At 45.8% G+C, this 25482-nt stretch overlaps 1 long non-coding RNA gene across 2 annotated transcripts in view; it reads right to left on the bottom strand.

Moving 5' to 3' along the window:
- The window catches only part of LOC119855404, a 33208-nt gene that overhangs the window by 2864 nt on the left and 4862 nt on the right, over positions 1-25482 (bottom strand). Inside the window, exons 2-3 of one of the 2 annotated variants that reach the window (XR_006281297.1) lie at positions 6784-6920; positions 6116-6299 (exon numbers count right to left, since the gene is read on the bottom strand). This is a non-coding gene — a long non-coding RNA (uncharacterized LOC119855404). Of the gene's footprint in view, positions 1-6115; positions 6921-25482 lie in introns of both variants that reach the window. The other variant, XR_006281296.1, reaches the window with a different exon arrangement.

The raw sequence follows: 25482 nt of genomic DNA, 5'->3' as shown, positions 1-25482 counted from the left end.
CCTCCGGTGCCGCATGCTTATGCGCTGGTATAAGGGGCACAGCCAGCTCCTCACCCTCTCAGTTCCTTCTTTACCACCCGTGACAGTTGCTGGAACATTTTCTCATGCTTTGGCCAGGCATTTTTCAGTGGTTTTCTTCTTTGTATCTTAGTTTTAGTCTTAGTATAGTTGTGTAAATATTATAAATAGTATTAGTGTAGATAGATAGTCCCCCTACTTCATTGTAGAGTGGCCAGGTATCCCCTGGCTTCAAACCTTGTGCCTCCTGTGGCAAGCCTGTGCCTGTGGAGCAACCCACTCCCCAGTTTTCTGAAGTATCTGGGAGAGGGTCACGTCAGAGGGCACTGTCAGATTTGTTGGGACTTTAAGCCTTGTACGAAGAAAGATACAGGCTAGACAGAGGGCTATCCTAATGGAAGCCGCTCTTAGAGTGACATAGGAGTCAAGCCACTTGGATTCAGCACCAAACACTTCCGCATCAGTGCAAAGCGCCTATCCGGCACTGTGCATTTCCCGGCACCATTCTCCATCTCTGGTGCCAGAAGAAACACAAAAAAGCAGCGTTTTGCACTTTCCAGTGCCAAAGAAAGGCAAGCAAGGGGAAAGCAGTGGAGTGCGACCTACGTTGGGCCACTCTACTCCCCCCCCCCCCAGTCCCTTGGCAGCACCATCGACTTTGTCCAGAGAGATCTTGAGTCCTGTGTGGGATCCTCTGCCAATGCCAAGAAGTCATCGCTGCACCAATAGAATCATGGTACCTTCTATCCTGGAGCTTTTTGTCGTGGCCAAGGACTTACCACTCACAGTACCACCGACTTTGATTGGACAACTGCCGGCTCCAGTGAGCATGAGCAGGAGAGAGCATGGTGCTCCAAGCTCCTTCCCGACACTGGGTCCCTTGGTATCCTCCAGGGGCAAGCCAACCCTACTTCCTTTTACAAGGTCATCTCTGGCACCAGTCCCCATACTCTTGGTGCCAAACGGCGGAAGTAAGGGGTACTGCTCCCATGTGGTCATCATGGGAGGACTCTTCATCAGAGTCTGAGGTAGAGCCCTACACCCATCCCAAGGGCCACCATCGGTACCCATCCTACATATCACCAGAGCCCTGTGTGGGTTCCCTCTGCCGGTACCTGGCCAGGTGGTCAGTGGCTGATCTGGAACCCATGGGGGATTGCCCAGGTACTAGGTCTGTCAGCCCTCCAATCGTACTCTGTTGCTTCCGAGAGGTGGGCCCCCACACCACTCAGCTCAGCACTGGAACCTGATTCCAATACCAAACCCAGTACCAATACGCACGTCTTGGGCCCCACGGAGGTGATTGAGACTGAAAAAGAGGAAGAAGCTCTTCCTCCAGTACAGGCCTCTTCCTCCTCTCTATATAAGGCTGTCTCAGGACTGAGCAGCTTGCTGCTGGAAGATGACTTTAGAGCCCACCAGGAGCTTCTAAACAGGATTGTGACTAACCTGGGTCTAGAGGTTGAGGAGCTCCAGGAATCATCCCACAGCCTCAGGGACATTCTGGCTTCTGCAGCTCCATGTACAGTGGGCTCTACCCATTAATGAGGCTGTAATGGGTCCAGTCAGCAGACTCCATCTTCTCTCCCTCCCACTTGGAAGAGGGCTGAAAAAAAAATACTGTGTGCCAGCCAAAGGGTACGAGTACCTGTATTTGCACCCTCTTGGGTCCCTAGTTGTTGTTGCGGCCAATGTGAGGGATAGACAGGGTCAACCAAGTGCTACTCCCAAACAAAACAATGCAAAGAAACTGGATCTGTTTGGGAGAAAAATTTATTTGACAGGTGGACTACAGCTGCATATCTCAAACCAGCAGTCCCTTCTGCGGAGATGTATTTAAAACTGTCAAAATTTAAAGACTCTCTCTTCCTGCTGGGGTTGTATAGGTACTCCAGAGGTCTTTTGAAGGTGCGCCCTAGGGCACCGTTCCAGTTCCCACTTCGGATCCTGATACAAATACCCCCATTGGTTTTGGACCAACTTTCCCACTTCAGCTCGTCATGGTTTCTGCTAGGTACTAAATACACTAGTGGATGATTATATCCTTCAGTTTTCATCCATCCCCCTTCCACGCATCCCCTATCCACGTCCCTCTTCAGAGACTGTTCTCACAAGCAACTCTTAAGTCAGGAGGTTCAAACCCTCCTATGATGTGGGGGAGCCTGTGGAAGGGGTGTCTCAAAGCTTGAGAGAGAAGGGGTTTTACTCCCTATATTTCCTAATCTTAAAAGCCAAGGGGGGGGTCTTTGCCCCATCCTGGACCTGCACTGTCTCAGTTATCTCAAGAAATAGGTTTCACTGTTTCCCTGACCTCCATTATTCCCTCCCTGGATCTACAGGATTGGTATGCCACTTCTGACTTGAAGGATGCTTATTTTCACATTTCCATCTTTCAAGACCGCAGAAGATTCCTCAGATTAAAAGTAAACCAGACCCATTACTAAATCACTGTCCTCCGATTTTGGCCTATCTGCAGCCCCTGCATCTTTACCAAATGCATGACAGTGGTAGCGGTCTTCCTCCAGAAGGCAAGGAGTCCAAGTCTACCCATACCTTGACAGCTGGCTGATCAAGGGCCACTCAGAGGCTCAAGTAAAGAAACAACATCACCCTTGTCCAAACTATCTTCAGAGCTCTGGGCCTGTTTATAAACAAAAGTAAATTCTCATTCCAGCACAGAGAATAGTTTATCACTGCAGTGCTAGACTTGACCCACGTCAGAGTCTGCTTTCCAGAGGCTCGATTCCAGACAAAGTTGGACCTGATATCCAGGATCATGGCCCATCTGGTCACAACAGCCTGGGTTTGCCTCAAGCCCCGGGGACATATGGCCCCATGCACTTACGTGGTACCACATGCAAGACTGCACTTCAGGCCCCTGCAGATTGTGTGCTCTCCGAACAGACCCCACTTGAATTCAGTGCTTATGGTTCCAGCCCCAGTCCTCGTCTCCACCCCCTTGATGGTTGGAAGGACTCTCCTGTCAGCAATGGCAGGCATTCCCTTTGTTCCTGGTGTCAGATGCTTCAGACCTAGGCTGAGGAACCAACCTTGTTGCTTCAGAACACAGGGCCTGCAGTCCCAGGAAGAGCTCTCCCTCCACATAAACATCAGGGAGCTCAAGAGTGGTCCACTTAGCTTGCCAAGTGTTTCTCCCCCAGATCACAGGGAAAGTAGTACGAGTACTGATGAACACCACCACTGCCATGTGTTACATCAACAATCAGGGAGGAGCATACTTCTCCATCCTGTGTCAGGAGGCCATCCGTCTCAGATATCTGCATAGAATTATAGAATATCAGGGTTGGAAGGGACCTTAGGAGGTCATCTAGTCCAAGCCCCTGCTCAAATGAAAAATTCCATCCACCACAAGGCTTCCCATCTTCCAGGAACCCGGAACACTCTGGCAGATCACCTCAGCAGATTTTTCTCCTCTCGCCACGAGTGGTCCCTTCACCCAGAGGTCACCAGTTTCATTTTCCAAAGATGGTGGGGGACGGTCTCTTTTTGCCACCAAGCATAACAGGAAATATCAGTTTTGCTCACTGCACAGGAACAGCCCAGGCTCCTTTTCACTTGCCTTCTTTTTATGGACAAAGCTCCTATTCTGTGCATTTCTTCCAGTACCTTTGGTTTACAAGGCCCGTCTGAAAATCATGCAGGATAATGCAAGAGTTATTCTTACAGCCTCAGTGTGGCTGCACCCTGCTAGACTTATCAGTATCACTCCCGCTACCATTCCCACTCTGTCTGCTCCTGATCTCACAGGACCACAGTAATTTACTCCACCTGAACCTCAGGACCTTTTACCTGACTGCCTGGAAGCTCCCTGGCTGAACTCAGAGGAGCAAACCTATTTGGGAACAAATCCACCAGATTTTGCTGGGAAGTAAGAAGCCATCTACAAGGGCTACGTACCTTGCAAAGTGAACGCATTTCTCGATATGGTCATCCCAGCAAGGCCTCTCTCCAACTCAGTCTTCCCTTCAATCTGTTCTGGATTACCTGCTCCACCTAAAACAGCAAGGCTTGGCCATTGCATCTATCAGGGTCCACCTAGCAGCAGTTTCAACTTTCCACCCACCTGTGGGCGATAGGTCAGTTTTCTCATGACCTGAGAATCCACTTTCTTAAAGGGTCAGAAAGGCTTTACAGTCAGGTTCTGCGAACAGATTCCCCTGTGGGATTTAAACCTTGTCCTCTTGAAACTCTCAGGCTCTCCCTTTGAGCTGCTAGCATTGTGCCCTCTGCTTTTTCTCTCCTGGCCCTTACACATCAGAATCAGCATACACTGTGTTGGGCAAGGTTCAACCACACCCCCATCTGGCCTTCCTGTGAAAGGTGGTCTTGCTGTTCCATACCAACCAAGCCATTTTCCTGCCAGTTTTCTTCCTGAAGCCAGACAAGAATTTGGAAGAGCAGTGGCTTCGCTCATTGGATTTTAAGTGTGCCCTCACATTCTACATCGAGAGAACTAAACAGTTTCATAGATCCATGCAACTCTTTATGACGATAGCAGTGAGATGAAAGGCCTCCTGGTTTCAGCCCAGGGAATCTTGTCCTGGATAACTGCCTGCTTTTGGGCATCCTACGAACAGGTGAACGTTCCACCTCCAGCCATCTTGACCACTCATTCCAGAAGAGCCCAGGTCTGTTCAGTAATGTTTCTGGCCCAGGTCCCAATCCAGTCTGCAGGGCTGTAACCTGGTCGTAGGTACGTACTTCTCTCCCTATGTCATCACCTAACAGACTTGATGTCAGGTTTGGGAGAGCTGTGTTGCAGACCGTATGTCCATGAACTCGGAACCCATCTCCTTGGGTACTGCTTGTGAGTTGCCTAACGTGGAATGGCCATGAGCAAGCACTTGAAGGAAAAAAGAAAAACATTTCTGTAACTTGTTCTTCGAGATGTGTTGCTTATGTTATTCCACGAGCCACCTCCTATCCCTCTGTTGGGAGTTAGATGACAAGAAGGAACTGAGAGTGTGTAGAGCCAGCAGTGCCCCTTATACGGGCTCAGAGGCACTAGAGCTGGCCCAACCGATACCAATGAGGGATAAACTTCTGGCAACGGTGCATACAATATGTGCACACTTAATGTGGAATAGACATGAGCAACACACCTTGAAGAACAACAGTTACAAAAGGTTAGTAACAGTTTTTTACACCATCCATTTCAGTTCCATCCCATTCCTTTTCAGGGACCTATGTCATGATCAATTGCTGACATGAGATTTTCCCCTCTCCTACATTTTGAGGCCATAGAACCAGTTCCTGTGCAGCGCAGGATAAAGGGATTTTACTCCATGTACTTTTCTGGTTCCCAAAAAGAATGGAGGCCAACACTAGTTCTCAGGCATCTGAACAAATATGTGAAATAATGAAAGTTCAAGATGGTGACCCTTGCAGCCATAATTCCCTCTCTAGACTCTGGAGATTGCTTTGCAACTCTTGACCTACGAGACTGATATTTTCATGTGGCAGTTCACCCTTCTCATAAAAGGTTTTTTTGATTCATATTAATTCATGAACCACTACCAATAGCAGCAGATACTCACTTTCAGCCTATCCTTGGCCCCAAGGGTATTTTCAAAGATTATAGCGGTCATCGCTGAGCATCTTTGTTATCTAGGCATAATTTTCCCTTATCTAGATGACTGGTTGATTGGGGCAGATCTTATCAGGAAACATTATCGACAGTACAGGTGACCATCTCTATTCTACAGTCTAGGTAGGCCTCCAACTCCATCTCAAGAAGTCTGTTTTTGACATCACTTCAGCACCTACATTTTATAAATACTTTTGTGGATGTAGTGGCAAATGGGGCTTATCTGCCTTCTAACAGATTTCTCACCCTAGACAATCTCATCTCAAGAATTCAATTCAGTTCCCAAACAGCAGTAAGAGATTGTCTTCAACTGCTGGGGCACATGGCAGCTTGAATTTTTGTAATTCAGCACACTAGATTACATTTTCGATGTCTCCAGGGATGGCTTCATATAGTCTACAGACCAAACAAACACAATCTAAACAAGCTTGTAACTGTTCCCCAGTAGGTTCTGCAGTCACTCAGCTGGTAGGAAGACCCTCCCAATACCTGTTCAGGAGTCCCATTTATCCAGAATCCACCAACTGTTTTGACAACATCAGACACATCACTCTTGGAATGGAGGGCACACCTGGGACCTCACACAATTCAGGCAAATGGTCACTGCAAGAATAGCTCCTTCACATCAACCTAGCGTTAAGAGCATTCAGAAATTCTTGCCTTCACTTTTTCCCTCTAATCAGAGCTAAGTCAATGAAGTTAACGGCAGACAACATGGCCTGCATGTATTCTATCAATTGTCAGGGAGATGCACATTTCTCATCTCTCTGCCCTGAAGCAATAAAACTCTGGTATTGGTGCCTAGACAACCAGATAGTCCTCTCAGCTTCTTATCACTATGGCAGACTACCTCAGCAGACACTTCTCCATAAATCATGAATGGGAGCTGGACTTCCAGGTCATCGTCAAACTATTCTTAGCTTGGGGATTCCTAGAGGTCAGTCTTGGTCCTGGAGCAAATTACACTATGAAGTGCAGCAAATTCTGTTCCATAGGAGGTCATAAGGAGGAGATGCTTCTCAAATTATGGACAGGGTCTTTTCTGTACTTATCCACCAATGCCATTGCTTCTAAAGGTCCTCAACAAGATCAAGCAAGACTGAGCTAGAGTCATTTTGATTGCTCTAACTTGGCCAAGAGAGGTTTTGTATCCTTACCTCATCCAATTTGCCTCTTGCCCACTGTGGCTGCTTCTGATCTGCTGTCTGTTGTCTCAATATGCCAGTCAGAAACTTCACCCTAGTCTGAAGTTTCTAGGGCTAGAGACTTCCTTTTTCATACTCCTGAGGGCATTCTGTGCCAAAAAATTAAAAGTTCTGCACACAATAGTTGAAAATTCTTCAAATTCTGTCTGTCAAATTGTGAAGGTTCCAGCCTTGCCTTGGGGAGCATAAGCCAGGGGCTACACAGAGGTGTGAGATCACTGTGCAGCTTCCCCCCCAGGACCCAGACTCAGCGGTGAGGCTGCATCCAACCTAGATACAGCACAGGAACGGGCCTGCATCAGAAACACTTCCGGGGCCTGCCCCTCTGTGCTAGGTGCACCAGGTGTAGGCAGACAGGCTCAGGAAAACAGGATCCACCTGTGGGGGGATCCAGGTGTGGGTTGAGTGCGTTCTATGTGGGGCAATCTGAGTGCGGACAGCTCTGAGGGAGTCAGATGCAGGGGGGATCTCAATGCGTAGGGGCTTGTTGAGGGGTTCTAGGTGCGACGGTAATAGGACGCTGCAACTTGGGTCCAGGTGGAGGGAGTTGGGGCTCAGTGGGGGGGGGTCAGTCTGGGTGTGTGGGGATAGCTACTTCAAGAAGGAAAAGTTACTTGCCCTGGGAGTAACTGGAGTTCATCTGTACAGTATCCTTAGTGTAGGGCATGAGGCTATAAGGGTGTATGCCTGGTTGAATGAACACTCTATCAAAAATCTCCCATCAAAGGTGCAGGGGCACATAAAGCACCTGAAGTGGAACACCCATGGGGGGACACATCTCGAAGAACTTCAGTTACTGCACAGGGCTAACTCTCCTTTGTATTTTTATTTAATAATGTTATTTGTGAAAGCTGGTAGCACTTATGGCTGCTCTGTCGGTAGAAGACTTGTCAGACCGCAGTGCTAACTTTTCTGTGAATGTTCCTTACCCCTAGAAGAACTATTCTTAAAACTGAGTGGTTCAGTTTCAAGACTTAGGATTCAGTTTGTGGTTTTTTTTCCCAACATTGATATCCAAGGTGCCAGTTGCAGTTTACAGTGATGTGGACACTTCTGGATTAGGAATTTAACTGAAACAATGAAATAATTGGACTGCATATCTGAATAGAATTAGTGTAATTCAGAACAAAAAAAGTAAATTTCACTTAATGAGAATATATTCCATTGAACACATATTAACCCCCACCCCAAAACAAAACCCCCTAAGCATTAAACTATGGAAATCAGAAGCTATGGTTACATAAACAATTCACCAACTTTAAGATGGTTTGTGTATGCACACCCCATTAAACATTTCTACATTTTGCCATGCATTCAAGCACCCTTAACTCTGCCTCTAACAAAATGCACCAATTACAATGTCTACAACCTTGCCTACACACCCCCATGAAAGACAGGTTTAGACAGACAGTTTCCATACTCACTGCAGTGTGTAGCTACACACAGTAGTGAAAGGCTCTGGCAATGGGGAGGCAGCACAGAAAGTCTCTGGAGAGCTGCTGGAGCCTTTCCCTGCTAGTCTTTCACTGCAGCAGGCAAAGGTTCCGGCAGCAAGGAGGCAGCAGGACACTACACTGCTAAATACTAAAGTGTCAGTATAAGTGACATGGGAGGCACTGCTTGGGTGTCTAGACACACATGTAAGGTATATACCCTATGGTTCAGGTGTGTCGGGCACTCTACTCACCTCAGGTAGGTCTCACACTCCACACTGCTATTTATACCTGTGCTAGCTGAGCATGCAGAATATGTACTTGACCTGCTCCCGTAAGTGTAGACCTATCCTAAATGAACCAACTCGCATCTTTTTCTCAGCATTGTGTACACAAATTTTAATACCTTAACTTAATCACACAAAGCTTGTAAAAAGTTTGGCCTTCCAAACAAGCATGTACAAACTCCACAAACAAAAATCTTTAACAATTCAAGACTACCTCTGTGTAAGAATCTCTAAATTGTAATCTCTTACTGAGCAAAATAATTAGATGTATCCCTACTTAGACACATCATTAGAAACAAAGGTGTACTGGACAAACACAGATCAAGCAACTCTTATATCAGATTGTAAATATAGTCATTAGAAAACAAGAACTGTTAATGTTATAGCAGCCCATCAAATTTGATACTATAGAAAAAATACAGCGGGTGCATTCAAAAAGCTCATTCCAGTTCCAAAAGTGTAGTACAGGGTTCAGAGAGTGTTTTCTATACTTAAAATGGGGAATACCATTTTATCCAGTAATAACTATAGCTAGAGTCAACTTTTTAAATGTTCCTGCTGTAGTTTACATATTCAGAATATATAGTGATAAAAAGATGTATTAAAATTTGGTGGGTGCTGTCTACTGCCTCAGAGTGTGGGTGTGTGTGTTCGTGATTTGGGGCCAGATCCTCAGTTGTGCATTCAGCCACCATGAATTAATAAAATAGACCACATAGCGAAGGGCTAATTTGAACAAGCAGGGCTTCTAGAAGGAAGGTCAAATGCTAACTGAAGGTTTGCAGTTTCTGCTAATCAGAATGGGAAAAGGAAAGAAAAGAGTCAACAAATTTAGACTGAAAGAAAATAAGTGGATGGAGACCTTGAGTTTAGGTATCTTTGTTACAAAAGCTTATTATGATTAGATTATGAATGTTTTGTTGATAAGTAGTTCATTGAAGTTAGAAGAAGTGATGACCAAATATGGACTATCGGCCAATGTTCCCTCTAATTTTTTCCATCCATGTGGGGAATGAATTTTGTTACGTGCACTTAATCGGGATAATGTGATGTGTGCCACCAGAAGAAACCAAAAACCTAGATATATATTTTAAAAGTTACCACCATAGAGATAATTTCTTTAGCCAGGACAGGTTAGGCATTTTAGAACTCACTACTCAAAGAATTAAATTTGAGAGAGAGAGAGAAAAATTATGAAACGCATAGACCAGTCAAAAACTAAAATAATACTTTGAAAGAATCATAGAATCATAGAATATCAGGGTTGGAAGGGACCCCAGAAGGTCATCTAGTCCAACCCCCTGCTCAAAGCAGGACCGAGTCCCAGTTAAATCATCCTAGCCAGGGCTTTGTCAAGCCTGACCTTAAAAACCTCTAAGGAAGGAGATTCTACCACCTCCCTAGGTAACGCATTCCAGTGTTTCACCACCCTCTTAGTGAAAAAGTTTTCCTAATATCCAATCTAAACCTCCCCCATTGCAACTTGAGACCATTACTCCTCGTTCTGTCATCTGCTACCATTGAGAACAGTCTAGAGCCATCCTCTTTGAAACCCCCTTTCAGGTAGTTGAAAGCAGCTATCAAATCCCCCCTCATTCTTCTCTTCTGCAGACTAAACAATCCCAGCTCCCTCAGCCTCTCCTCATAAGTCATGTGCTCTAGACCCCCAATCATTTTTGTTGCCCTTCGCTGTACTCTTTCCAATTTATCCACATCCTTCTTGTAGTGTGGGGCCCAAAACTGGACACAGTACTCCAGATGAGGCCTCACCAGTGTCGAATAGAGGGGAAGTATCAAGTAACAACAACATTATTAAAACATTAATAATTAATGGTGGGAGGTGGGTGGGTGTGTAAGAGTAAGAGAGAGAGAGACGTGTATTGCCCCTTTAAGTATGCTGCCGCCGCCCCTCTAAGTATGCTGCGCTCTCAAGTAGATCCGCACATTCAAACACAGCAGCAGCTGCCAGCAAGCTCCCTCCGGCATGAGCCCTGTTGTGTTCTTCCCCCGCCCCCCCTCCCCGCACACACTGTTCTGTGGCGATGAGGGGAGCGGGGACACCCTAACATCAGTGCCCCCCTTCCCTTCCTCTGCACAGCACACAGGAGGCTCCCGGGAGCAGCTCCAAGACAGAGGGCAGGAGCAGCACACGGCAGTCAGAGGAAGGACACCTGAAGAGCTACAAGCTGAAGTGCACGGGCCTTGATAGCCTGCTGGGGCCGCACAGCTTACAGGGAACTTAGCTATCAGCTCTGTGTTTTGTAAAAATTAGTTATAAAAAGACTAGATAATAGAGTGTACGTTGGAGCAGTTCTCTGAAGCTATCTATCCTAAGATACTTTTTCCTGACACCATCTTCCCTGGCAGGGAAGTGACTGGCCATCGCTGACCTGCTGCTAATTTACTCAATACCATCTCAATTCTAGGTAATTATTTGGGATGTTCTAAACTTATTGCTTAGGTCTGTGTGCACTTAAATGTAATAAATAGTAGTTTTAGATAAGAGCATGCTTCCTTGTATCCAATTTTTATCAGCTGGAAGTGCTGTGTTCCCATTGATTTATTCCTGACATCACCTGGAGTGAAACAGTTAAGTTACTCCTGCTTTGGGTTCTGAAAATCCCAGGCAACAGCTTCTACTATGATTTGGACTCAAGATACAGGCAGATGTGAACAATAGTAACTCCTCACTTAATACTGTAGTTATGTTCCTGAAAAATGCAACTTTAAGTGAAACGATGTTAAACTAATCCAATTTTCCATTAAGATTTAATGTAAATGTGGGGGGTTATGGTCCAAGGAAATTTTTTGTGGGCAGACAAAAGGCATTATATACTGTACTGTGGTGGGGAGCTGCCCCTGGCTTACCCCACACAGGCACAACCTGCTGCAGACAATGAGGCAGACAAGGATGCTAGGAAGCACCTTGCGCAGCAGCAGCTCCCCCCAAGAAGAACAGGCGCTGACTGTGCCGGGGGATGCTCCAACCCATCTCTTCTCATCCCTGTTCCGCACCAGGCCCACCTATTCCCACTCCACCTCCTCCCCAGAGGATGCTGTGTCCCTGCTGCTCCCCCTTCCTCCCAGCGCTTCCCTGTGACCAAACAGCTGTTTGATGGCACTTAAGATTTTCTGGGAGGGAGGGACAGGAGCAGGAGACACAGCACTTCCCCGCTCCTCCCCCTCCCTCCAGTGGTGGATTTAGAGTTAGTTGGGCCCTGTGCTCAGCTTCATTTTTGCCTTTGCCCCTACAGGGGGAATATTCTCTCTTATCATGCCTGTTTTTCATTCTTTTTTTCTCCATTCTTCTCCTGGGGTTTGGGGTGCAGGGTCTGGAAAGGAGTTAGGGTGCGAGATGAGTCTCAGGGCTGGGGCAGGCAGGAGGTGCAGAGCACTTACCTGGGGCAGCTCCTGTTTGGGGCATGGTGTGCAGGTGGCTCCACACAGCGTGGCACTGCCCCGATGGCCACGATTCTGGGAGCTATCATCCTGTCCCACTGCCCCCCCCCAGCCAGGCAGGACCACCTGAAGGGGAAAGCACTGCTTCTCTCCGGCCACTGGCTGCCCCTGCTCCCCCGAGTCCTCTGGCCTGCGGTCGCAGGGCCACATTCAGAAAGAGGCTTTAGAGCTGCAGGCCAGGGCCCTGCAGCTCCTTATGCCCCTGCATTCCGGGTGGCCCTGCCTGGTGGGGGGGAGGGGAAGAAGCTTCCCCACTCCCTCCCTCCCAGAAAGCCCCAAGCACCGCCAAACAGCTGTTTGGCAGCGGGGAAAGCACTGGGAGGGAGGGGGAGGAGGCAGAGAAGAGGAACTTGTACAATGCTCCCTTGCAAAGTCGCTGTTCTTCCACAGAATCTTACAAGCAGTGGACAGAGCAGGCAGCCAAACGACATTATAAGGGAGCATTGCACAACTTTAAACAAGCATGTTCCCTAATGGAGCAGTGACGCAACTTGGAAACAACAACAACAGGACGATGTTAAGTGGGGAGTTACTGTAAATACACACACGTACTCTTTGGGCTCTTATTTCAGCCAACTATGGACCAACTACACACAGAGGTGTTTGTTTTTTTTCCTTTTTACTCAGTGTATAGGTGGTCTGGGCCATTGAGAGTGTGACTGATTTATAAGGTGCTCTGTATTAACAGAGGGTATGTAAGGCTCATAATTGTAATACCGAACCCATATTTCTAACTATCAGTGAGTAATGAGTAAATATTCATGATAGTGGCTTGTTTAACTTTTCTCCCTTCAGTTTCTGGTGTCTATTTCAAATGCAACATGAGGAGAAAAGGGATCCTAGGGAAATGGCATATGTTCTGCCCTGAACACAAGTGCACTACCCCGGCTTGTATTAATAAATGAATAGGGCCATAAACCCGCAATCCTTCCCAGCCATATATTATTAACAAACATGGTAACAGAAACTTACCAGGCTCTTCTGCTTCCTTTGCTGTGGGTTCCACTGCAGGATGACCTCAGGGGTGTCCACTAATGGGTCCTCCAAATACCAACGCAGGACATGCTGTAGCTGCTCGAGCAGCATAGCCTCTTCAGAGACTGGCATTAGCACCCCAGACACTTCGTGTACTTCATCCAGCCGCTGGCTCTCTTCTGGCGGTGCCTGTGACTGGGGGCGGTCGTAAGGTGCCATCCCTGCTCAGCAGATTGCCAGGCACCACTATGAGCTCAGGGAAGTTCTCAGCACCCTCCTCGAAATCCTCATAAAAGAGGAAGGAAGATAGGGAAATTCCCAGAGGTGCCTTTAGCAACTTTGTCCTGGTGGTGATCAGTCTTGAGCCACTTGATTTTCCTCTCTGCATTGATTACTGGTGCAGTAGATCCCCCAATGCTGACAGCCACTCAGATATAGCCATATAGACATGCTCATTTCTTGTGCTCTTGCTGAAATTGAATGTGTTGCTTGCATCACTCCAAAGATTAACCAGAATTTGGCTGTGTTCTTGTGACCAGCTAGCAGCCTGCTTGGTACAGGACTTCTTGCAAGTGCTGGCCATAGCTAATGTGAGGGTTAACTGTGTTTTCAGCTGAGTATTCCATGTAGAAAGGAAGGGACCAACTGTAATTCAACCAGGACGTTGATTCTAGTTCCTGGAAATCAAGTTGGAAATGTTCGGATGGGAGGGCTGGGAAACACTGGAGCTGTAACATGTCATTGGCAGACTTTCCAGACCTGCATCTGGCAACCTGGACTTCAGCAGCATCCACACTGCAAAATGCCTGGGCTTGGACCTGCATGATAGCTGGACTTGGGTTCAGCCTCGTACCCCTGGCTGGTTCCATGATCCTGGGCTTTCTGGCCCAAATCAGACTGATTTGTGTGCGGACAGTAGTGGGGCTTGGGCTTAAACCTTAGTCTGACCCTGCGTTGTCTATGCAGTATAGACATACCCTCTCTGGCTACCACTGTGCTTCCTGCCCCCCAAGCCCATTCTCCTGCCTCTACTGCGGATGCAGGGCAGTGCACCCCACCCCTTCACTGGACCGTGGTAGATTTGCCAGCTGCCAACGATGCTTACACATCAACGTTCAGAGCTTTATTGTTCTCCCTGCTTGCCAACTACTCCAAATTAACCCTGGGCTTCAGTTCTTCTTGTGATGCATCGAGGTCTGCACCCAGAGTCCTGCTACTCTGGACTGCAGCTAAACACTTAATACTTAAATCATTTTAATTGCTGCTTAATTGACATTTTTAATAGGGTAATTAATCATAGGTCAATCATTCTAATAAACATCACTTTTGTCTCAAAACCAAAGTTCTAACAACCTATATCAGTTTTCAGGGACCAGTCTAAGGACCAGCGCCGCTCTCTGAGATCTCCCTGACACAGTTTAGGAAGACAGCAGTTAAAAAAAAAAAAATTGAACAAACATGGTAACTTCTTTTTATAAATTTACTTGGCTGACTCATCTTTTGTTTTTTCTGTGGCTGGAGTTGGACTGGGGTAACAAAGTGCAGTATCATACAAGGAAGAGGAAAATGCATAAAGATAGCTTATCACTAACAATGGATAGTGGATGGAGCTGTTTATTTTCTTGTTCTTTATTCTGTGCGGGGTTTTTTGTTTTTTTTTTTTTTGGTAAAGCACTTATTTGTGGTAGAAATAATTTCACAGAGTCGAGACTACATAGCAAATGTCAGACTCATCACCAAACAACATTTAGGCTGCTGTGTGGGCTAGTTGTATAACACAAGGAGGTTTATAATATTTGTTTTCTTCTGTAGCAGGCTAAAGGATAAGTCTTTCAGGGTAACCTAGACACTTGGGAAAACTAAGCATTAATTACCAGCTCTAATTATTCTGTGTCCAAAGATCAAATTCCATGGTAGTTATAGCATGGTTTGCATGATGATACGATGATGTTTTGCTTTGCCTGAATAAAGTAATTCTTGTGATCTATTAACTGCTATATTGTTTCAGGAAATCATGCTATTCAGCTTCTGGTGGATGTTGATGAATAAACTATTTGCTGACTAAGTGTCAAACACCTCATAATCTCATTGGCTGGTATAGAGTTCATTAGGCATATTACTATCATCAGGAGCCAGGTTCTGGGGTACCAAATGTGCCCACAGAAGGTCAAAAGACGCAATAAAAGTTGTGTATTAGGGGTAGAAGGAATGGGGCCCTTGTGCATGGATACTCGGAACGACATAGTTTTTCCCGACATAAGTGGTAGTGTAGACATAGCCTAAATGTTGATCACTCACTTTACTATATGCTAATAGCACCTGTTAGGGAAAAGGTGAACTAATTGAAAGTGAAGTATTTTGATAGGCTAGAATCTTCTAAAGAACATATGTAGCACTATTTGTATACCAGGCTATCACTGTACGTGGTGATTTACAAAGCACATTAAACAAGGCCAAGGACAAATAGTTTACAATCTAAAATGACTGGACAAACATACAACAATTAACTCAGAAGAGAGTAGGGGAGGAGGATTCACCACAGTCATCAAACTCCCAACACAAAGAGAAAAGATGCACAACGATTAAACACCTCCTTTAAGAAAAAAGTATCACAGCTCTTTACCAAACACCCCCAACATCTCTCCTACCTGTATCAAGGCAAACAAGCAACATTAAATGACCATATAAATGTACCTCACTTGTCCCTTACAACAAAAATTTCCTTCATTACACCCCACCACCACCATCATGCTCATGTACACACACCTCTCTCCAGCCAAACCTTGCCGATATCATGAAAAGGTCTATGCTAATGGAATAGGTTTACATTACATCTCTATAGAAGCCCCTCCCTTCCTGCACTGCCTTCTGCTCCTACTTATGAGTCCATTGTGTTTGCTGCAAAGAGGAGAGGTCACCAGACTCCTCTCCCTACGTGTGACCTCTAGGAGTCCGTAAAGGTTCTGGGAAGGAGTGGATTGTGAAAACATTTTGATTGGCTGGAATCTTCTGGAACAGCAGCAGTTAGAAATTGAACTGAATAGCTACTGCTTGATTGAGAAATATCTCATATTTCAATCTAGAGAGCATTCCGGAAGTGGTGAGACATTAAAAACAGTGACATAATGCATTATGCAGAGTTGGGGAAAAGTCAAAACCATTCGTGGAAATATTTCACTAGATGTGAACATGGCTATGTCCAAGTTCTGTTCTTCTGCCTCTGTGACACTTAAAATGTTCGTGATGTGTGTCTAACTATTGTCAAAAGACTAGATTGTTGCAGTCAAACAGCAAGAAAGGGAAAGCTGGTCTGTATCAAAATGTGTTTTCTTCTGTGTATTCTCCTTCTTAATCTTTGGCAGCATCAGCACAAAGCATAGAGTCTTTTGATGAAGATAGTGATATGGGTGATGAAGAAATGGAACTAGTTTCATGTTCATTATCTTCTAATAAGAATTTTGCTCCATCTGCATTTAAAATGACTACTCCTGGAATGACTACTTCAGCTGTTCATTAAATGGCATTTAAAAGTTTTATAGTTAGAATAGCCCATGACCAGAAAAATGAATTTGACTATATGTTTGTTAGAGGTATTTATGCCAGTTATATATGATTTTATGTACTGTACATCCAATTTACAAAGTACCTGTTAGGGTATAGATATTCAGGCCTGTCTGTAAAGGCCTATACTCTAAGAATTTAGGTGTATTCTTATCACTAGGCTAGTTATAGAGGTATAAAAGAAAGAATCAAAATCACTGTCTGCCGGTGTAAGGGCCTTCTCTTCCTGTGAGTGTCTGAGACCCTGTTCTTAGGCTAAGGCCTTTGGCTAAGCAGCAGAGGCAGCCATAAGCTGGGAAGTGACCGGCCACATCCTCACATTCCAAACCAGTCACGTTGAAATCAGGTGCTATTGGGCTGTTAGGATACAATCCTGTCCTGATAATGCCTATCACCTCCAGAGAAAGGGAAGTGCCTAGAAAATGTAAAAGGAAACTTAGTTTGATAGCATCCTGTCTGGCAAGAACTCACTTTTCAATTGCTGGGATGTGAAATCCTCACTTCTGTATTGTTTTGTCATTATAGTTCCCACTTTGCTATTGTTTGTCTGTATAATCTCTATCTGGTTCTGTGATTGTTTGTCTGCTGTATAATTAATTTTGCTGGGTGTACACTAATTAAGGTGGTGGGATATAATTGGTTAAATAATCATGTTACAATCTGTTAGGATTGGTTAGTTACATTTCAGGAAAATGATTGGTTAAAGTATAGCTAAGCAGAACTCAAGTTTTACTATATAGTCTGCAGTCAATCAGGAAGTGAGTGGGTGGTGGGGGAGGGGAAATGGGAACAGAATGGGGGTGAGGAAATTAGAATCATGTTTTGCTAAGGGGGGGGGAAGAATGGGAACAGGGCCACAGGTAAGGCTCTGTGGTGTCAGAGCTGGGAAGGGGGACACTAAGGAAGGAAACTGAAATCATGCTTGCTGGAAGTTCACCCCAATAAACATCGAATTGTTTGCACCTTTGGACTTTGGGTATTGTTGCTCTCTGTTCATGTGAGAAGGACCAGGGAAGTAAGTGGGTGAAGGAATAAGCCCCCTAACCGTACCAAGTAGGAAAGGGCTTCTAGGATGCTTAAGTAGACAATGTGAAAAAGAGTGTTGATGATGTTCTTATTGTGCAAGCTCTTCACACATCTCTAGTGTCTGATGGATGGAGCAATAGTTGTGCAAAGGGTGCCATCAACTTTATGGTAACACCTCCATCAGCAGTATTTTCCTCATTCCAGTGCAAAACTGAGCATCACCACACAACTCAAGGTATTGGTAACTAGTTTAAAAATACAATCAATGAATTGGGTCTATGGAAGATTAGTTTGATTGTGACCAACAACGCAGCTAATATGAAAGCTGTTTGGACTTTGATAAATGAGCATCCATACTTTGTGTTATGGATGAGCTGCCCGTACGATGCGGCTTTTCAGCGGTGATGTTGGAGATTGACAGCTTTCTCATCATGTCAAAGGGAAAGCATTGTCCAGTTTTTAAAAAACACCAGCTGGCATTTTTCAGTCATTTAGTCCAGCACTCAGTGTCATTCATGCTGAGTAAGCCTTGTCGTACTCGATGGACATCTTCTATTAAATGTTTCAAAGATCTTCACATATGCAAAAAGGCTCTTCGAGTCAGCTGCTGTTGAAGAAGGGGTAGGTGGGTGTTGCCACTGCATAATCCATACTGACATTTTTGAGGACAATGTCTTTTGGATGCAAAACTCATTGCATTGCTTGAACCCATAGCTCAGTCCGATTAGAATATGAAAAATGTTAGTTCTACATTGTCTGATGCCAGGAATGAGTTCCTGAATACTAAGCATGTTTGGTTTCCCGGACCTGAAGAAGAGCTCTTTGTAAGCTTGTCTTTTTCACCAACAGAAGTTGGTCCAATTAAGAGAGAGAACCTCACCCCCTTGTCTCTCTAACATCCTGGAACCCACACAGCTACAACAACCCTGTGCACAACAAACATATTTGTGAGAACATTGAACATGTAACCCTTCTGCCAGGTGGAGCCAGCAGCAATAAGGGCTGGGTTCAGTATCTAGGGTTTCCTTTTCAACAACACAAAACCGACTCGAGCCCCCAACTAGTGACCTAGGACAATTACACACCACCCCTTGGATGCCTTTAAGAGGTAGTATTTCACCTCTTGCAAGCACAGACTCTGAGGCCTGGTTTACACTATGAGGTTAGGTCAAATTTAGCAGCACTAGGTCAATTTTATAATGAATGAGTCTACACAACCAACCCTGTTCCTGACCTAAAGGGCTCTTAAAATCAACTGCTGTACTCCTCCCCAATGAGGGGAGTAGCGCTAAAATCGACCTTCCTGGGTCGAATTTGGGATAGCATAGACGCAGCGTGAGTGTAGCAAAAACTTTTAATAAAAGGAGGGAAGTAACTCAGCATTAATTTGGGAAAACACCTCAACTTGGATTCGTAAACACAAACTGTAAGCAAAAGACCCCCCACCCCAAGTAAGTTGGGCACTGTCCTTTTCCCCTCAGGTTCTTAAATCCAGCAACCCAAAAATCCATTTAACGTGCCCATCCCTTTTCTGTACCCCACTCATAGTTGCTGTTCTTGGCCAGGGCGGCCCCAGAGTTCAGAGGTTAATCCAGAGTTCACCTCCCAGCCTGTGTGGAGGGAGTGGTAAGGAGGCACCTTACACGCTCTGCTGCTCAGGCACTTGCTCATCACCCCAATGGCTGATTGCCATGCCTCTACAGGGCTCTGCTCCACCCTCTCCTCCAGCCACCCTGCTGGCCAAGTGTCTCTGCCAGCCACCCTGGTGGCCGCTTTGCTGTGCCTCTACACCAGCTGTCTGGCTGGCCACTCGCCAAGATGTCATCTTCAGGGCCCCCCATCTCCACACTTAACACAGCTCTCAGTGATTTTAGCTGTCAGTTAGGGAGCCTCACAGCTGGTGCAGACTGGGCAGTCTCTTGCAATAGAGACACTGTCCCAAAGTAGGTCTAATACATAGACCTAGGGATCAGTGATTTCAGCTCTGCAGCATGTAACAAGACTCTCAGTTGAATCTAAAACAGCTCTTATACCATGGAGAGAGACCGGGTAAAATAGTGTCTAAGACCCTTAAATAAGGCCCACACCCTCTCTCAGCTTACTAAGCTTTGGAACCCATGTCCCCTGCCTAGCGAGTGCCGTTCAGTTGAGGGGAAGTCCCTCCATTGGGATATGCCAGATACAGTTCTGCTGCCCATGGTTCACACAAGGATAACAACGCCCCAATAACAACAGCCACCAATGGTCATTTGGGCAAGCAATCTTAGAATGCTGAGCACCTAGGCAGGGTGGGTGTATCCATGCAAATGAGATCAGCTTCTGAAGTCTTTTTCCACAGCTCCCCACTAGATGTCAAGGGAGAGCTCATTCAGACTCTGCTTGCAGACATAGTCCACATACAGAAGCCAAAGTGAAAAAGTTTACAGACAAAGTAATGTCATTACTGCCTATTGTCTTGGTCCTGGAAGCCTGGATCAAGACCCTTTTAATGACAAATCTGATTCAGCTTGTGACTGCATAATGGCTGATGCAAGTTTTAAGGGATATACAAATGAACAAACAATCCTGACAGATTTCAGAGTAGCAGCCGTGTTAGTCTCTAAGGTGCCACAAGTACTCCTTTTCTTTTTGTGAATACAGACTAACAAATTTATTAGAGCATAAGCTTTTGTGAGCTACAGCTCACTTCATCGGATGCCTTTGGTGGAAAAAACAGAGGGGAGATTGATACACACACAGAGAACATGAAACAATGGGTTTATCATACACACTGTAAGGAGAGTGATCACTTAAGATAAGCCATCACCAGCAGCAGGGAGGGGGAAGGAGGAAAACCTATCTTAAGTGATCACTCTCCTTACAGTGTGTATGATAAACCCATTGTTTCATGTTCTCTGTGTGTGTATCAATCTCCCCTCTGTTTTTTCCACCAAAGGCATCCGATGAAGTGAGCTGTAGCTGAATCAAAACAGCTTACTCCTTCATACTAGTGGAAAAGGTGATGTTCCTGTAGTGCCTGCACTACATCTACAGCAGCAGAAATTCTTTTAACACTTCAGTTTCATTTTGCAGTAGCAAACAGGTCAGTTTGGAGAATCATCCATTCAAAAAACAAGAAATAAATAGACTGAAGACCTCCCCTGCTGGCATCTGGTGACCACATATCACAATTTAAGATTGGAGAAGAAAATAGATGATGAGTTGATTCAATATCCAGCAGATGAAGAGGAAGAAGGAGATATGGATGAATTTCAGGACTACAATAAAGATGTATATATGAAGCAGTTGAAGCGGATGAAGAAAAATAAGATAATGAAGAGCAAGATGCTTGAAGAGTTGGACTGCTGCCTACCTAGCATAAGTATATTTAAAAATGACTTATTTTATAGTTGCTACATGTTTCTTCTCTTTAATTTCATTTCTTTTGTAACTGTTCAGCTTGAATAACGTTCACATTTAAACACTAACTTAACATTGATAGAATTACCTTTTCAGCATTTTTCAAAACTTTATTTCATTGTTTCATATTTTTCTGATTTAAAATAACTCATTTAAAATAACTTTTTGTAATCAGGCATCAATATCTAAGGCTAAGCCTACTGAAGACCACGAAGTCTTACTCTTTTGTTACTATTCTAATAAATTAGTATTTAAAAACAATTGGACCTTTTTTTTTTTTAACATGATTTGACAACATTTTACTAATGTCTGACAGGACAACTGACCAATTATTTTTGGACCAGGCAACCTAAAAGTAATTGCCACATTGTCATATGACCTGATCCTACAAACACTGCTGAGTAGAGCTCATTAAAAAAAAAAAGGGAAATAATTTTCACATAAAAATGTTATTCAAAAATTTCAACCAATTTGTCAACATTCAAAATTTCAATTCAAAATGTAGTCAAAATTGAAAATTTTTAAAATCATCACTTCTACTGCTAAATGTAGTTCTTTAATATAGATCAATATTTTGCTACTTCCCCTCTCCCCAATCAAGGAAGCTGAGCTCTATCTGCCCAGAGAACCCATCCCTTCCTACTTACCCATTTTCTTCCCCCTTCTCCAGTCCGACATGCTTCCCCCTTCTCCAGTCCCAATATGTTTCTCAAGTTCTCACCCTCCTTGAGTTGGTTTTCCTTTTGATACAAGCATTTTTTTATCCCCTCCAACCCATCTTAAAAACTACCCTTGATTCACCAGTTCAAAGATTAAGGCCAGAAGGGCCCATTATGGTCATCTAGTTTGACTTCCTTCATAGTATAGGACACAGCATTTCAGCTAGTAATTCCTGCATTAGGCCCATAACTTCTGGTTGAGCTACAGAACATCTTTTAGAAATACATCCGTTCTTGATTTAAGGGCTTACTGTGATGCAGAAATCACCCCATCCCTCAGCAAGCTGTTCCACTATTTCAGGGTGGGCAAACTTTTTGGCCCGAGGGCCACATCTGGGAATAGAAATTGCATGGCAGGCCATGAATGCTCACAAAATTGGGGTTGTGGTGCAGGAGGGGGCAAGGGCTCTGGTTGGGGGTGTGGGCTCTGGGCTGGGATTGAGAGTTTGGAGGGCAGGAGGGGGATTAGGGCTGGGGCAGGGTCCGGCCAGTGCTTACCTCAAACGGCTCCCAGAAGCAGTGGCATGTTCCTTCTCTGGTTCCTACGCAGAGGCATAGCCAGGCGGCTCTGCGTGCTGCTCCATCCACAGGCACCGCCCCGCAGCTCCCATTAGCTGCAGTTCCCAGCCAATGGGAGCTGCAGAGGTGGCACTTGGGGCAGGGGCAGCGTGCAGAGCAGAGTCCCCTAGCTGCCTGTAGGTATAGTAGCCAGAGTGGTGCCATGCTGCTGCTTCTGGGAGCCGCATGGATGGCCCCCAACCCTGCTCCCTGGCTAGAGTGCCAGAGCGGGGCAAACCCCAGACCCTGCTCCTCAGTGGGAGCTTGAGGGCCAGATTAAAATGGCTGGTGGGCCGTAGTTTGCCCACCCCTGCACTAGTTAAATACCCTCACTGTTTGTAAACAAGTTGAAATTTTTTTTTTTTAGTCTGAATTTGTCTAGCTTCAGCTTCCAGACTGCTGGAATGAAGTCCTTTCTATCAGAATTCTTCATCACATGTACATACTTATAGCCCATAATCAAGTCACTTCTTAACCTTCTCTTTGGTGAGCTAAATAGATGGAGCTTCTTAAGTCTCTCACTGTCAGGCACATTTCCCTGATCTTGAGTAATTTTTGTAGCTCTTCTCTGAAACTTTTCTAATTTTTCAGTGTCCTTTTTGAAGTGCGGATACCAGAACTTGATAGAGATACTACTCCTACATGATATTCTCCTGCTTATACATCTGTAACTCTTCTGCCTGTCAGAGTTGGCAGCCCAGATCCTCTGGGGCTCACCCTTGGAAACTGGCACTGTGATTGCGGTCCCCACCATCTCGACACAGATCGCCTAGAGGGAGGCGTCCATCTACATACTACAGGCACTGTTTGCCCTCCCACAGGACGTTCTCTCGGCACAGATCTCAGTTGCCTGCCCCATAGGAGCACTCCCAGTCATCTCCGTTCCCTCCGGCCCACGTTCCCTCAATACCGGCACCAATCTGCTCATGCCAGGCACCGGTCTCTGGCAGTGATGGTCAGCAGGTAAATGCAGGCATAGATGGTCCCACTGTGGACCCTGGAAGGGGATTCTTGAGGCACAGAAGGGCTGTTCAGTCCCTCAACCAGACCCCCCCCCATGGCACCCGAGGCCATGTCAGCATCGATGGCACTGGTGTCGGATTTTGTCCACAACAGGCATGGCCTAGACTGGGTAGTCAGGGTGCCGGATCACATCCTATGGTCCCTGGATTGGTGGATGAGCCCTGGGTCAGTATTGCAGGGAGTTCCCTTCACGGCCCTGATCTCTGATGCTTCGGACATGGGCGAGCTCAGCATGCAAGACTGTTGGCTGCAAGATGATCTGGCCCTCCATATCAATATCAGGGAGCTCAAAGTGATTCGCCTGGCCTGCCAGGCTTTCTTGCTCCACCTGAGGGGCAAGGTGGTGGAGGTCCTCATGGACAATACCGCCATGATGTATTACATTAAAAGGCAGGGCGGAGCCAGGTCTTTGCCAAGAACTCTCTGCCTTTGGGACTTGTGTGTGGCAGGCCATTCATCTGATAGCCACGCATCTGCCCGGGACAAGTAACATATTTGCACATAGTCTTAGCAGGACCTTTTCATCTCGCCACAAGTGGTCACTGCATCCAAAGATGATCAGTATGATCTTCTGGAAGTGGGGGACTCCCCAAGTAGACTTGTTCACGTCCTGTCAGAACAGGAAATGCCATGTGTTCTGTTCACTCCAGGGGATGGACAGGGGTTCCCTGTCAGACACTTTCCTGCTTTTGTGGTTGGGGGCCCTGATGTATTCCTTTCCACCAGTGCCATTGATCCACAGGAGTCCTCGTGAAGATCAAACAGGACAGGGCGAATATTACCCCGATAGCCGAGTGGCCTCACCAACACTGGTTCAACGCTGGTCCACACTGCTGGACCTTTCAGTAGCTGCCCTGCTGTAGACCTTCTATCCCAGAACCATGCCAGTCTGCTGCACCCAAACCTGGTGCGTTACCCTTGACAGCATGGCTACTAAGTGGCTGAATATGGAAGAGCGGGAATGCTCAGCCTGGGTTCAACAGGTCTTGTTGGGTAGCAGAAAACCCTCCACCAAAGCTACTTACCTGGCCAAGCAGAAAAGGTTCACGTACTGGACTTTGGAACAACATATCTGTGCCGAGCAGGCCTCACTGCAGGTGATCCTGGATTATCTTCTGTTCTTCAAGCTCCCAAGCTTGTCCCTGACATCGATAAGGGTCCACCTGGCTGCTATTTCGGCTTTCCACCCTCTGTTCCAAGGCAGGTCAGTGTTTGCTCAGGTCTGGAGCGTCTTTACCCTCATGTCCAGGACTCTGTCCCTCCCTGGGACTTGAGCCTCATGATGTCGAGTCTCATGGGGCCCTCCTTTGAGCCTCTGGCTTCCTGTTCTTTTCTCCTGAAGAGTTTCATTCCTGGTTGTGATAACGTCTGCCCGCAGGGTGTTTAAGATCAGGGTGCTTACTTCAGAACTGCCCTATTCTACAAGGATAAGGTCCAGCTGCAGTCGCACCCGGCATCCCTGCCCAAGGTAGTTTCCCAGTTTCAGACGGACCAGGACATATCCTTACCTGTCCTCTTCCCGAAGCCTCATAAATCAGAAGAGGAATGCAGGTTGAACGCCCTAGATGTCAAGAGGCCACTGGCCTTCTATATCGACAGGACAAAGCCATTTTGCAATGCAGCTGTTCATTGCAGTGGCACGCACAATGAAATGTCGCCCAGTGTCTGCTCAAAGGATTTCGTCCTGGATCACAGCCTGCATCCGCTATTGCTATGAACTGGCAAAAGTACCTCCACCAGCAATAGTCACAGCACACTCAAGGAGAGCACAAGCATCATCAGCGGCCTTCCTGGCTCAGGTTACAGATCTCTTGGATCGGCAGAGCTGCTACGTGGTTGTCTGTCCATTTATGTCCCATTATGCACTTACGCAGCAGGCTTGCAACGATGCTTGCTTCAGCAGAACAGTGCTGCATACTGTAAGACCATGAACTCTGAGCCCACCTCATAAGCAGTGTCAATGGAGTCACCTGGAATGGAATTGACATAACAAGGACTCGAAAAAGAAAAAAATGGTTACCTACTGTGACATTCTCTCTTTGGGGAGTGTGCTGTAACCCCCATATTCCTCATTTTCATATAATTGTCATCTTACGTATAAAGCATGCTTTGTAAGGTATCGGGGAAAGGTTATTTCTATATCCATATATGTATATCATTAATGCATAAGAAGTTATGAGAATTGTGTAGTATGGTTGTCACTAAAACATG

The sequence above is a fragment of the Dermochelys coriacea genome, chromosome 5, assembly GCF_009764565.3.
Source record: "Dermochelys coriacea isolate rDerCor1 chromosome 5, rDerCor1.pri.v4, whole genome shotgun sequence".
NCBI lineage: Eukaryota > Metazoa > Chordata > Testudines > Dermochelyidae > Dermochelys > Dermochelys coriacea.
This window is presented reverse-complemented; position numbering and strand designations above follow the sequence as displayed.